The following is a 13,982-nucleotide window of genomic DNA, read 5'->3' as shown; positions in this document are numbered from 1 at the left end:
ACAGTGTCAGAAAGAGAGGAAACTAAGGGGAGAAATTTGAAGCAGGAGGGAAGTGGGATATCGGAGGGCAGAGCTGCCAATGAATTAAACTATAATGCCTGTTCTTAACTATTTAGGATTAATTCATTTTGACAGTTCTAAATATTTCATCAGGTCCATTTCACCAGGTATTTATCACTTTTAGATAAATACTTGTGGCCATGGTAAAAAATTGAGCTTTATTACGTAGAAAGGTATGAAAATAAACTGCTAACTACATGAGACAATTCCTGGTGTCTTTACATAGAGGCAATATAAATCATTTCAGAAGGCTTTTTTATTTACTTGAGTACTTATTTACATTATCATTTGTTGATTTTTTTTCGCCCCAATAACCCAAATACCAATTATCTTCACAAATAAGTATACTTAATTCTTGGGAGTATAACTATAATGAAAAACTTGCTCATTCAGACCAAACATTGCCCATCAGGACTCCACGGTATTATTTCAAGAAAGCAAAGCTCCAAACTCCATATTTCTCTCTCCTCCACTCTCCTCTCCTCTTTTCTCTCTCTCTCAGCTGTGTCCTGAGGAGTGCACTTCTTTTTCCTCTGCCTCTAATGCCCATGTTTTTGTGAGACATGGCTACTTAACTGAAGGTCCCCAATTTACTTCTTGAAAGACGGAGCAGCAAATCCCAAATTCCGGGAATAATTAATTCCACAGGTAAACCTAACCACAGGACCTGCTGGAGAATAAATGCCAGCACAGCACCTAGTATCCTTCCCCACTCCCCACCCCGTTTCTTTAATTTCAGCTGCTACTCTTCCAGTTGAACTCTCCAGCAGACAGAACGGCCAGGATGACAAGCTCAGCAGCTTATCGCAGATGCAAGAGCAGAGACCAGTGAGGGACAAAAGTGACCAATGGCCATGCACTGGAAAGATGTTCCTGCTGTTTCACAGGATTCTAAGATATTGCCTGGGAACCTAGAAGGTCTTTCACTCCCTAACTCCACAGAAGATTATGCTGGATCCCAGACTAGCTACCGTATTTTCTGCAAACCACAAACTGGGTCTAAAACTTCTGTAGTACATTAAAAAGAAGAAAAACAGCGTCTGTTATCAAGTAGTCCATTTGGTGGAGAAGGTAGGTGGGTGGCTGGGTAGGTGGGTGGATGCGGGTGTGTGTATACATCTAAGCTATGATACAGCAAATTCAAACCCTTATATATAGTTGGTATTTTATTTTAGTAATATAATTTGAAAAGGCATTCAAGACCAGAATAAACAAAATATTTGGTCTTTGAAGTATCTTGGGCATGCTGAAACTGGAGGCAAAGTTAATGGAAACATGAATTTCAGATAGGTCACTACTAAGAATCTTTGCCAATCAGCAGACCTGCGAAAGTGTTACCTCTGGCTAGAAAATGAAGGCATCTGAAAACAAAACAAAACAACAACAACAACAACAAAAACCACTTGAGATTATCTTCAGCCAAGAACACTGAAAGCTTTTAAGATTACCAACAGAATTGAAAGGTTTCTTTGTGACAACAAATTCCATTTTCACAAAATTTGTATCGGTCAGCACATAAACTTATGCAGAGCATAGTAGAAAAAGCACATATTCTAGAATCAGACTCACATGAGTCTGAGTTCTAGCTCTGCAACTCAGCAGCTATATGACGTCCTCAGGAAAGTTACTGAGGAGTACTGGAGGTGTCGTTTCTGTGCAACATGGATGTTATCTTTAGCACAGGGTGGCTATGAGGATTAAATGCAAACATACATAATTCACCAAGTCCAGTGCTTCAACGTACTCAATGTTAGCTCCCTTTGTTCCAACACAAACTGTACAGAGTGTGGTATCTGTAATTGAGAAGACTGTGTCAAATAAACATGTGGAAGAGAATTCAGAATGCTAGCACACAGATTATGTTCTGTGAAATGCAAAGATGAAAATCACATTTAATGTTTAACTTCACTGAAGTCTTTCCCTTGAGTAAGCCAGTTGTAGGAAAAGCGGGGGAGGGCTAAAGCTGAAAAACTTCATTATCACACAGGGACTTAAAATTATGTATGTGTATATATATGCTTGCAATCTTCCGGTGTTCATAAACGGACACCGTCATAAAACTACCATGGGTGATGATGCCCTTTAAAATTTAATACTGTGAAAAATTAAACTCGCATCTCAAAATCCCTTTCTTGATCTAAATGTTTCTTTCTCCTCATAAATGTTCCTGTATACGAATGCAAAACATTTGCACAGCAACGAAAAAAACTAAACCCCCTTATCCTTCCAAACTAGAGTGTGCAAAAAAGGCTAAGTTTCTCAAACTGTCCCTTCCCATTCATTCTTGTTCTTTTACAAACCAGAAGTAAATACATCACACGCTGAAATTGTCTGACAAATGTCACTGTAGAACACATCGCCAAGCACTGTCGACAAACACTGGACCAAAGGTGACAAGTTTTCTTAAGCAATTGTTTAAAATTACGTTTCAGTAAGAAATGCTTTCCATCAACAGTATCAACTTTTCACTTTACATTCAAGTTAGTTTATAACGCACCTTGTCCCCCATATCACCCCCTAAAATCCGGCTTTTATACACTTTAATGGGCTGGCACACAATACTAAACTATAGAACTCCACTGGTAATAACTTATCTGTTGTTGGACCTCAGAGGGCTACTAGATTGTGTTATCTTTAAATGGCCGTTGACGATGTCTTCTCCTGACTCCACACTTACAATTATTTGCAAACCTCTTTGAAAACAATTACTACTAACCTTCCCCACGTTTCCCAACACCCTCAACAACCCCAACCTTGGCGCTGCTAGTTCCCATCCCCGAACGCCTTGCGAGGGCTTGAAGCCCGCCCACAGAGGTTCACTCTTGTCAAAGTCCAGGGTCCGGCGAGAAAGGACATCATCCCCTCTGTTTGAGAGGCGAGGGCCGACACAGGCTCCCAGCCACTCCCTCTCTCGGCCTCCCGGGGCGTCCCAGGCGGGCGCACCAGGCCGTGCGCAGACCTCCGGCAGCCCCTCAGCCCCAGGCCGAGCCGAAACCCCGGGATACCCGCCGTCGCACACGCCCACCACCCGGGCGCTGGGTCACCGGGACGACCCCGGGGACAACCCCGGGGCCACCCCCGACGGCCCGGTCCGAGCAGGTGCCGGGCCTCCTCACGGACACTCACCGGCAGCCGCCGCTCCCCGTCCGCCGCGGCCGCTGCCTCGCCCTCACGCCCGCCGCCAGTTCCCGCGGGGGGTCCGGGCCGGCGCAGCTTCTCCGCCCGACCCCCCCTCGGGGGCACGCCGCGCGAGGCCCGGATACGGTGAGAGCCGCCGCCGCCCCCTTTCCTCCCTCCTCCCTCAGTGCGTCCCTCCCACCGAGGCCCGCCTCGTATTTCCTGGATCCGGTCTCAGCGAGAGCTGGGCAAGCGAACCGCGGGCTTCAGGGCTCCCGTCGGGTGCAGTCGCTCGCCAGGCACAAAGGTGGCACTGTCGGGGACTGCCGAAAGTAATCTCGCGAGGTTTCCCCCACAGCAACCGGAGGGCGGGGGCCCACAGGAAAGGTGGTCAATTAGAGTAGTCTGAGCTTCTGAGAGAAAGCTCCCCCTTATCCGCAAGGGGTAGCACCAGTGACAGCGAAAGTTATTGCGCCTGCGCAAGGGCGGGCGCGCGGGCCATGACGCATGCCCAGAACAGCCCTTGGACTAGCACCCAAGTGCTCCCTGTTTTACCTGTTTCCTCTAGAACCGTGGGGCAGAGGAGGGAGCAGAAGAACCAGGAATGAAACTCGGGAAAGGACTGGGCCGGACCCGGCAGCGAAGTGAAAGGCGTCCCTTAAGGCTAGGTTATCCGTCTAGAGCCCAAAGGGCCAACACACTTGGGGATGCTCGGGAGTCCTCCAGCCTTTTCCTTCTCCTTACCCTCCCTGTCACCAAGTAGTCTTTGCAAAGTCTCAGCTGCCCCGTCGTCCTGTTGTCGACTTGTGTTATTTTATTGAGAGCTTGCTGTGTGCTCGGAGCTGGGCTCGCAGCTGGTAACCCCAGCCCGCCTGTTCCTCACATCACCCTCTAACTTTCTCTTTCATCTTGACGCTGTGTGAGCCTTCCAAATCTCATACTATTAACTGCTTCTGTTCCCGTTTTATTTTTCCTCCTTCATTCATTTATTCATTCAAACGTGTGTAGTTCAGTTTCCTATGTACCAGGTGATGAAGAAACAGATATGTTCTGACCTCAGAGAGCTATTGGCCTGAGATGGAGATGGATGAGAAAGAAAAAAAAAAAATGACAGTTCAGCACAGTAAATTCCGTGACAAAAATGAGTAGATACTGGGGGGTGGGGTGTCATGAAATAGAGAAAATTATTGAGGAGAGTCTCACAGGCATATATTGCAGATATAGCAGCCGCAGGAAGCAGCTACTACGTCTAGAGCTCAGGGGGACAAAGGGGAGAGGTTGGAATTTTTACAATTTAGATATTTAGAGGAGGGGACTTGTGCAGCTGAAACTCAGACCTATGAGGAGGGAGCAGCATCTGCTGGAGCTGGTGTCTCTGAGGTGGGGTTTCAAAACGCAGTGTCTACAAGTGTGGGCAAAACTGCAAACTGGCTCCAACTGCTGCTGTGGGAAGGAACTGCCACTGTCCTGAGAGCTTCTAATCGCCCTCCAGCCTGGTGATAAGAATGAGATGTGTAGAGCAGAGCTGAACTTGACCCACATCCTGAAGCAGAGCAGCTCTGATGCTGAGAGCCACTCATTTTGGAAGCTGGATGTGGTCAGAAAGGGGGCCATTCACTCCTGTTGCACATCCCAGGTAGTGGGGTACATCATGTTAAAACATTGTAGAAAACCTATTTCAAGTTCAGGGTTTCATACCAAACAACTGCCCCAAACAATTCACAAACCCATGAGTGGAAAATAAGTGTGCACTGTAGTATGGCACTGAGACTTATGCTTATTACATGGCAAAAGGGGGTTAATACAGCAGCTCTGTTCCACACAGTGAACAGGTGTGAGTCTCCTTCTGCCTTCTTGCTTCACCATCCATAGAGGGTTGTCCTAGTATATTTGGTCCAGAATGTCTCAGTACCACATCACATCCCAGTCATCGGGAAGGGGAAGGTCTACCCATTTCCTTTAGGGGCACAACCCAGAAGTTGTTAATATCACTCGAGTTCACAGCCCATTGGCAAGAACGTAATCATATTACTGTATTTACCTGCAAGGGAGACTGGGAAATGTGGTCTTATTCTAAGCAGTCTTGTATCTAGCTAAAAATTCTATGACTTTAGAAAAAAGGTTGGGGGGACAGCGAGCAACCCCATACAATAATCAAAACTCAGAACTTGATTTAAAATGATATCTTGTCCTCTCTCATCAGTGAAGAGATTAAAGTTAAAGAAGCAGGTATAATCTTACTCTTTCTGTTCCTTAGTCTTCTACTTCTCCTCCCCCATTTTGCTAACTAGTTTCTTCTCCTTTAGGGATGAAGAGGGTGGGAATGGAGGCGGGCAACTTATTGCTTTACAGGTACAATCATAACATGGCTTTGTCCTCTCTGCACTTGGCAGGTGCCCCAAATTGGCTCTTTCTCTTTTGATTTCATTTGGGGTTCTTCTTAGGCTCCCACTGGGAAGATTTGATAGCATATCTGAGGACACAGATGATGCTCTTTCCTCTGTCTGGACTCTTTCCTCAGCCCCTGGCCTATTTTACTTTTTTTTTTAAAGAAGAAATATATATTCATATGTTTTAAACTTTTATTTATTTTAAGTGTGTTTTTCCAGGACCCATCAGCTCCAAGTCAAGTAGTTGTTTCAATCTAGTTGTGGAAGGCGCAGCTCACGGTGGCCCATGTGGGGATCGAAATGGCAACCTTGTTGTTAAGAGCACCGCGCTCTAACCATCTGAGCTAACCGGCCACCCCTCTTTTACCTTTTGATGCTGCTATTAATATAAGTCCTCTCTTGGTTGTCAATGCCTTCTATGTGACTGGCACCCAAATGCTAGCTCTCTCATGGGCTGAGCGTGATTCTTCAGCACCCTCCTCAAGGCACAATTCTTTGATATGGACTCACCCTTTTCTAACTTCTTCTCAGGCCCTGCCTCTTGTGGAAGACGCACAGGTGCTTATTGCCAGGATCCCCTCACCCACTGGCAGGACACAAACGAGGCTCCAGCTTGTTTGCTTTCTGTGACATTCACTTGATCCATGGGAAACTCACATGTCCTTGACATGCTGAACAACAGACATGCTGCCCTGTCTTGCTGCTCCCACAAGCTTCCGGTCTTCAGAATTCTTCTGGCAAGAGGCAGGCAGCAGTGTCTCTGCTGACTCCGGTTTCCAAACTCCAAGGATATATGGACGGCTGTCCCTAAAATTCTCACCTGGGATGGACCTATAGATAGCTGCTGTTCAGTGACCAAGCAGCTGGAAGGTAATACATCTTGACACTCCTCACTCAGCGCTCCAAAGCCCCCTCACTTGGCTTTGCCTTCCCTAATGGGAGAGAACATCTACAACACTCCCTCAAAGGTGGTAAGTAATAAAAATCTCCCTTCTAGTCTTCTCTTATTCAGGCTGGGGAGGTGTTTGGGTGATAGTCATAGAACCGGTTTTGCTACCTTTTGGTGAGCTTTTAGGGAAGGGCCTAGAAGCTCTCTTTAGAATGTGATAGAATTTAGCATGTATTTTCTTCAGCTGTGTCTCTTACACCTTCTGTACCATTTCAGATATTTTTGGCTTCATTTATTTTATCAATAATATATCGCTATATAACAAACCTCTCTAAGACATAATAGTCTAAAATAATAACCATTTTATTTCATGGGGCAATAGGTCCGCAATTTGGGTTGGGCTCAGCCGGGCAGCCCTTCTTCTGGTCTCACCCAGGGTCACTCATGGTGACAAGAATAGAGGCTACTCATGAGACCAACAAGGGCCCCCTCTTACCAAGTCACCCCAACTCCACAGGGTATGGTCTAAAAGCTAAGAGCCTTTAGTGTGCCATTTCATTAGGCTGTCTGCTTTTCTTTTTTAAGTGGCACAATCAGGATTTTTTTTTTTAACAGGATTTTATTGGGGAACAGTGTGTACTTCCAGGGCTTTTTTTTTTTTTTTTGAAGTCAAGTTTGTTTTGTCCTTTCAGTCTTAGTTGTGGAGGGCGCAGCTCAGCTCCAGGTCCAGTTGCCGTTACTAGTTGCAGGGGGCGCAGCCCACCATCCGTTGCGGGAGTCGAACAGGCAACCTTGTGGTTGAGAGGACGCGCTCCAACCAACTGAGCCATCCGGGAGCTCAGCGGCAGCTCAGCTCAAGGTGCCGTGTTCAATCTTAGTTGCAGAGGGCGCTGCCCACCATCCCTTGCGGGACTCGAGGAGTTGAACCGGCAACCTTGTGGTTGAGAGCCCACTGGCCCATGTGGGAATTGAACCGGCAGCCTTCAGAGTTAGGAGCACAGAGCTCCAACCGCCTGAGCCACCGGGGCGGCCCTTAGGCTGTCTGCTTTTGAGGGATAAGGTGTATGATGAGATATGTGATGAGACCAGTGGTTCTCATGGTCATGTGCTTTGCAGTAACATGGATCCTTTGGTTTTAGGCAATACTATATGAGATACCACATGAATAGATGACCATTTTGTAAACTCTTGAATGGTGGTGTTCCTGGGGGAACTGTGGATAGGAAAGGCAAACTCAGTGAGAGTTTGAATCACTTCTGAAAAGAATGAATTGCTGCCCTGCAGTCACACACACCGCATGTAGAAGGGATCCAAAGTAATCAATTTGCCCAGGTGGCTGCTGGTTTCCTTGAGAAATTGTGCCAGACTGTGGCAGTGTTGGTTTCTACAGGTGATAGGTTGGGCCAGTAGTAGCGAAATTGAGCTTTGGTGAGAGGGAGCCCTTGTTGGGTCTGAAGAGTGAGCCTGGGTTCCACTGACAGGATCCCGTGCTTTCCCTTCTTGTAGAACAAGCCTACGAGGAACCTTGTCAGTGATGGACTACTCACTACTCGGGATGCTTGGTGCCAGGCAATCTTGATGTAGGATGCCAGCTGTTTATAGCTTGTTGTCATGGACTTTTAGCATGAGTGACGCCATTTTGAGCCTGTAGTTTTCTCTTTAACAATACCTTTAATGTTCTAGAAACTATGGATCTGGAGAAAGTGTTTGGGAGAGTGGCGATTGGGAAAAGTTACGGGAAGGAGACATTTTTCTGGGGAGATTGTCCCCAAAGAGGTCATGTGTAAACTCACAACGAAATTGAGTAAAAATATTTTCAATTATTATAAGTGAAATGATAAACATTCAAAATGGAAGTTCATCATTATTTCAATTTTAGTGAAGAGAAATTATGTAGAGAATTTTTAAAAACTTTTCCTTTTGGTACCTAAAAAGATCATTTGTTTACTTTCAAATCTCATGCACCCAATCGAAGAGTAGTGACACCACAAGAATTCTTTCTAAACTTCTCATTCTATAGTCTTCTGACCCATTGTCATGAACCTAGAGATGTGAGAGGGAAAAGCTGGGAGACGGTAAATCAGGTTGCATAATAGTGGGTCCTTGTGATATTGTGATTTATAATAAGAAATATCTATTTGGTCTTTGTCTGCATTCCTGGCACAGAGCTCATAAAACTGCTGAAATTCCCTAAGTGATATGAGCTATAAAAGTGCCTTTTGTTAGTCATAACAAGCCCCTTTCAACCATACCTGAGTTTATGTTAATGAGGTGGCTTTTGGAAAGCCCCTAAACATGGGGGCTGGTTGCCAAGGAAGCCTGTGATTAGAGGATTAGAATGTTTAGCCCCACCTTCCAACCTCTGTAGAGGGGAGATGGCCTGGAGGTTGAATTAATCACCAATGGCCAATGATTTCATCACTCATATTTACTTATTCTTCGTAAAAGTCCAAAAGGGGTTTAGAGCACTTCTGGGTTGTTGAACACATGGAGGTGCCAGGAACATGACTTGCCAGACAGAGCATGGACGCTCCATGCTCTACCCCCCATACCTAGCCCGAGGCATTTCTTTCATCTGGCTGTTCCTGAGTTATATCCTTTTATAATAAACCAGTAATCTAGTAAGTAAACTGTTCACCTAAATTCTGTGAACTGCTCTAGCAAATGAATCAAGCCCAAGGAGGGAGTCGTAGGAACCTCTGATTTAGAAGCACAGGTGACAAACTGCACTTGAAATTGGTGTCTAAAGTGAGGCGGGAGGGGGCAGTCCTGCAGGACTGAGCCCTTCACCTGTGGAACCTGATATTGTCTCCAGGTAGGTAGTGTCGTTGATTAGAACTTAGTCCCATGACTGCATCTAACTACATATGCCCAGGAAACAGGTTAGAATGGATTTTGGTAGACAGCTGGCAGACTCCACCACAACAGTGTGCGTAAAAATTTTTGTAGATTTTTACTTTCCTTATCATTATATAAAACATTTTCCATGTTTCTTTACAGTCTTCATTATGGTGGTATATTTTATTATTGTTGAAAATCTTTGCTGCCCCTCTCCCCTGGCGCTATCTCTATATTGCCAATTCCTGGTGGGCCTCCCCATAGAAACAGTATTTGCTTCCTTGGTATCAAGCTTGGTCATATGACTTGCTTTGGCCATTGGAATTTGAGCAGAAATGACATATCCCACATCTGAGCAGAAATGACATATCCCACATCTGAGCCCGTGCTGTAAGGGCTATTGTCTTATTCTGTCCTTGCTCTTTTCCCACTGCCTAGAGACCAACATGGGACTGGTACTTCCAACTGGGTCCTGGGAGGAAGCAGAGCTATAGCTCACCTGCAAGGATAGGTAACTGAGTGAGAAATAAACCTGTGATAAATCAGAGATTTGGTAGAGATTTGGTAGAGATTTGGATAAATCAGCCGTTACTGTAGTATAATCTAGCAAAAGCTGACTGATAAAATAATTATTATGGCTGCATTTAATTCCATCGTGTTACCTACCCCCAATTTTTTGTCCATTCTCCTAATATTGAACATTAGATAGTTTCCAATTTTCTACTATTACAAATAATGCTGAAAAGGACATCTATGTACAAATTTTTTGTTGTTGTTTCTGTTCAATTATTTCCTTAAGGTACATTTTTAAGGGTAGAAAACTGGGTCAACGTGTATGATCATCATTACTGCTTTTATTCCCCAAAGGGGTGGATTGTCTGTATATTAAGTCAGGTTCCAGCAAAAACCTCAGAAACCATTCTAGTACTTTTAACAGAGGGAAAATAAAACAGGAAATTGACGTTAAAAGTAATAGAGAAGCTGAGAAGTCATTGACAAAAGAACTCAGTGATTGGCAATAGCAGAAAGACGCTGTTGGCCCTAGGGATGGGGGGACACATGGATGAGGTGGTATGACCAGAGCCCAGAAACCAGGGCCATCTGAAGGGAACTAGAACCATGATCGGGTCTGCTAGGTCAGAACTGGCTAGTAGTATCTGGGACCATTAAAGGAGGTTTGGTCTGGCAAAAGCTGGATCCATGGAAGAGATGCTGTAAGAAGCAGAAAGAGTAGGGGTGGCTGGTTAGCTTGGTTGGTTAGAGCATGGTGCTGGTAGCACCCCGCGTGGGCCACTGTGAGCTGCACCTCCTTAAAAAAAAAAAAGGGCTGGCCCGGTGGCTCAGGTGGTTGGAGCTCAGTGCTGCTAGTGCTGAGGTCGCCAGTTCGATTCCCACATGGGCCAGTGAGCTGCATCCTCTACAGCTAAGATTGTGAACAACTGCTCTCCCTGGAGCTGGGCTGCCGTGAGCAGCTGGAGGTGAGCAGTCGGAAGTCGGTGTGAGCTGCCGTGGGCTACTGTGTGCCACCATGAGCGCCGGTGGCCAGCGTGAGCGGCCGGCAGCCTGCAAGAGCTGCTGCGAGCTGCTGTGAGCAGCCGACAGGCGACCGACTGCCTCAGCCGGGGAGCGCAAGGCTCATAATACCAGCATGGGCCAGGGAGCTGTGTCCTATACAACTAGACTGAGAAACAACGGCTTGAACCGGAGTGAGTGGGGGAGGGAGGTGGAAGAAGGCGAAAAAAAGTGAAGAAAGGAAGGAAGGAAGGAAGGAAGGAAAGAAAGAAAGAGGGAGTAAAGTACTTTGAACTCTTTCTTCGTGGCTGTCAAAGCTTATTTTTTTCTTTCTTTTTTTTTAATTAAAGTTTATTGGGGTGACAATTGTTAGTAAAGTTACATAGATTTCAGGTGTACAATTCTGTATTACATCATCTATAAATCCCATTGTGTGTTCACCACCCGGAGTCAGTTCTCCTTCCATCACCATATATTTGATCCCCTTTACCCTCATCTCCCACCCCCCACCCCCTTTACCCTCTGGTAACCACTAAACTATTGTCTATGTCTATGAGTTCTTGTTTCTCATTTGTTTGTCTTGTTCTTTTGTTGTTTTTGGTTTATATACGACATATCAGTGAAATCATATGGTTCTCTGCTTTTTCTGTCTGACTTATTTCGCTTAGCATTATAATCTCAAGATCCATCCATGTCGTCACAAATGGTTCTATTTCATCTTTTCTTACTGCCGAACAGTATTCCATTGTGTATATATACCACAACTTCTTTATCCACTCATCTATCGAAGGACATTTTGGTTGTTTCCATGTCTTGGCCACCGTAAATAAAGCTGCAATGAACATTGGAGCACACTTGTCTTTATGTATAAATGTTTTCAGATTTTTTGGGTAGATACCCAGGAGAGGGATTGCTGGGTCATACGGTAATTCTATTTGTAATTTTTTGGGGAACCTCCACACTGCCTTCCATAACGGCTGCACCAGTCTGCATTCCCACCAACAGTGTATGAGGGTTCCGTTTTCTCCACAGCCTCTCCAACACTTGTTACTATTCGTCTTTTTGATGATAGCCTTTCTGACTGGGGTGAGGTGATATCTCATTGTGGTTTTTATTTGCATTTCTCTGATGGTTAGTGATGCTGAGCATTTTTCATATGTCTATTTGCCATTTGTATGTCCTCTTGCTGTCAAATCTTATGCAAGTACTATATCCATTGGTCAAAACTACCCACAAGACAGAGAACAAAGGAACCTAGAAAATGTAGTTTTCTATGACAGAGAGCAAAGCCAGAGAAGGGCAGTGAGGTATCTGAGAGCAAACTGGACAGTAATGAATGAGTAAATCACTTTACTAATCTTTCCAGCATTGTGTGTTACCTATAAATGTTATTCTTTCGGCAAGGAAGGCAATATGGTTTAGTAGTTGAGAGTACTGAGTCAATTCGCACACTCTGGGTTTGAAATTCTGCTCTGAGCACTTTCTAATTATGTGATCTTGGGTGATTTGCTTAACCTCTTTATGTCTCAGTTTCTCATATATAAAATGTTGTAAAGATTAAATGATATACAACACTTAGCATAGTGCCTAACATGAAATAGGTAGGTCCTCAATAAGCATTCGCTAATGTAATTATTCGGTGTAACATAAAATTCCTAGGTTAGTTTAATTTCACTCCTTTGATATCTATATAGGATAAACATTTTCCAAGTGATTTTCCTTTACCATATGTATTTCCTCAAGACTCAACTGACTTTTTATTGTCTTAACTACATGCTTTAGGTGTCTTTTTTATAAATTTGAATGACTTACTGATATTGTAAGGGTGACACTGTATCTTCTATTTTGAGATTTAAATTTCCAGTGTAATTAGATTTTACAGTGTGGTTTAGCTTGGGACTTTTTGAAAGTTTTTTTTCTTTTCTTTGTTCCTCTCCTGCCAAATCTTAATGATTCTGTTTACTATGCATTTACTATGCATACCAGTTTCAATGGTTCTGTTTACTCCAAACCAGTTTCATCCCAACCTCCAAGCCCCTTTCCTTTGTTTCCCTCTTCTTACAGGTCTATGCAGGCCTTTTGGCCATGCTGGGGGTGGAGGGTTGTGTGTGTGTGTGTGTGTGTGTGTGTGTGTGTGTGTGTGTGTTTGTAAATGGCTTCTGGACGGGAGTCCACCATCTTCCCAGAATGCCAGCATTTTGAATAAGCCTGCTTTTCTTTCCACCAACCTTGTCTCTCAAGTTTTGGCTTTCCTACAGCGAGCAGCACGGTGACAATATGGTATAGTTATTAAACTTTTGTTTATCACATTTTGCATTTCACATTGCTTGAAGCTAAAGAAGTCATTCTTAAACAGAGCTGAAAAACACTCTATTTTCTTCTGAGTTTCTAAAATTACATTATGATATATAATTGCTTATTAATTACGCTAGAAGTTTGTGTATAACTGACAGATAAAATCTTTCCTCTAAAAATCTAGGTTAATATACTGCTCTGTAGTGTCCGAAAACCAGGCTACTTCTATTTTGTTCTGCCATCATAGAATGCTGCCATGGTGTATTGATTCTAGATGGCTCTCTACCACCTCCATATTCTAACTAGTGGGAAGTAAGGAAAGGAAAGACATGTGCCTTCTCTTTCAGGGCATAACCTGGACATTTCACACATCACTTCCTCTCACATGCCATCGTCCAGGACTTGTGGTCCTATGACCACATCTAAGCATAAGGGAGACTGGGAAATAAAGTTTTTATCTTAGGTGGCCACATACTCAGTTCATAATTCTATTATGATAGAAGAAGGGGCAAACAGATATTGGGGAAAAACGATTAGCCTTTGCCATTCTGCTACTCTGGCCACACAAACATCTATGCGTGTCCATGTTTCCACACATAGAATATACCTGTTGCCAAGGGAGAGAACTCCCAAAGTACAATTCCATTACTACTGAAAGGGAGCAGAATTTGCCACCCCCAAAATCTGCCTCTTTGGCATGTTGATCATCTTGAGCTGCTTATTTTTAAGAAACAGCAAGCACAGGAGAAGCTCTGGAAAAGAGTAGAAGTTACCCTTTTGTAAGAGACATTTACATGTATCGGGAAAATCTCCATCTGTAAGGGTGTCTTCCTCTCCCTCCTAGGAAGCGAGTGACTAAATCTCTAGAAAGTTTTATCAAT

At 44.3% G+C, this 13,982-nt stretch overlaps 1 protein-coding gene across 2 annotated transcripts in view; it reads right to left on the bottom strand.

Moving 5' to 3' along the window:
• Positions 1 to 3,350, bottom strand: part of TAB3 (TGF-beta activated kinase 1 (MAP3K7) binding protein 3) — a 55,134-nt gene extending 51,784 nt beyond the window's left edge. The window contains exon 1 of one of the 2 annotated variants that reach the window (XR_004423296.1): positions 3,187 to 3,350. The gene's annotated coding sequence lies outside the window, so the exon portion shown is untranslated. The remainder of the gene's footprint in view (positions 1 to 3,186) is intronic. The other variant, XM_033109276.1, reaches the window with a different exon arrangement.
• Between the last annotated feature and the right edge of the window lie 10,632 nt (positions 3,351 to 13,982).

The sequence above is a fragment of the Rhinolophus ferrumequinum genome, chromosome X, assembly GCF_004115265.2.
Source record: "Rhinolophus ferrumequinum isolate MPI-CBG mRhiFer1 chromosome X, mRhiFer1_v1.p, whole genome shotgun sequence".
Lineage (NCBI taxonomy): Eukaryota > Metazoa > Chordata > Mammalia > Chiroptera > Rhinolophidae > Rhinolophus > Rhinolophus ferrumequinum.
This window is presented reverse-complemented; position numbering and strand designations above follow the sequence as displayed.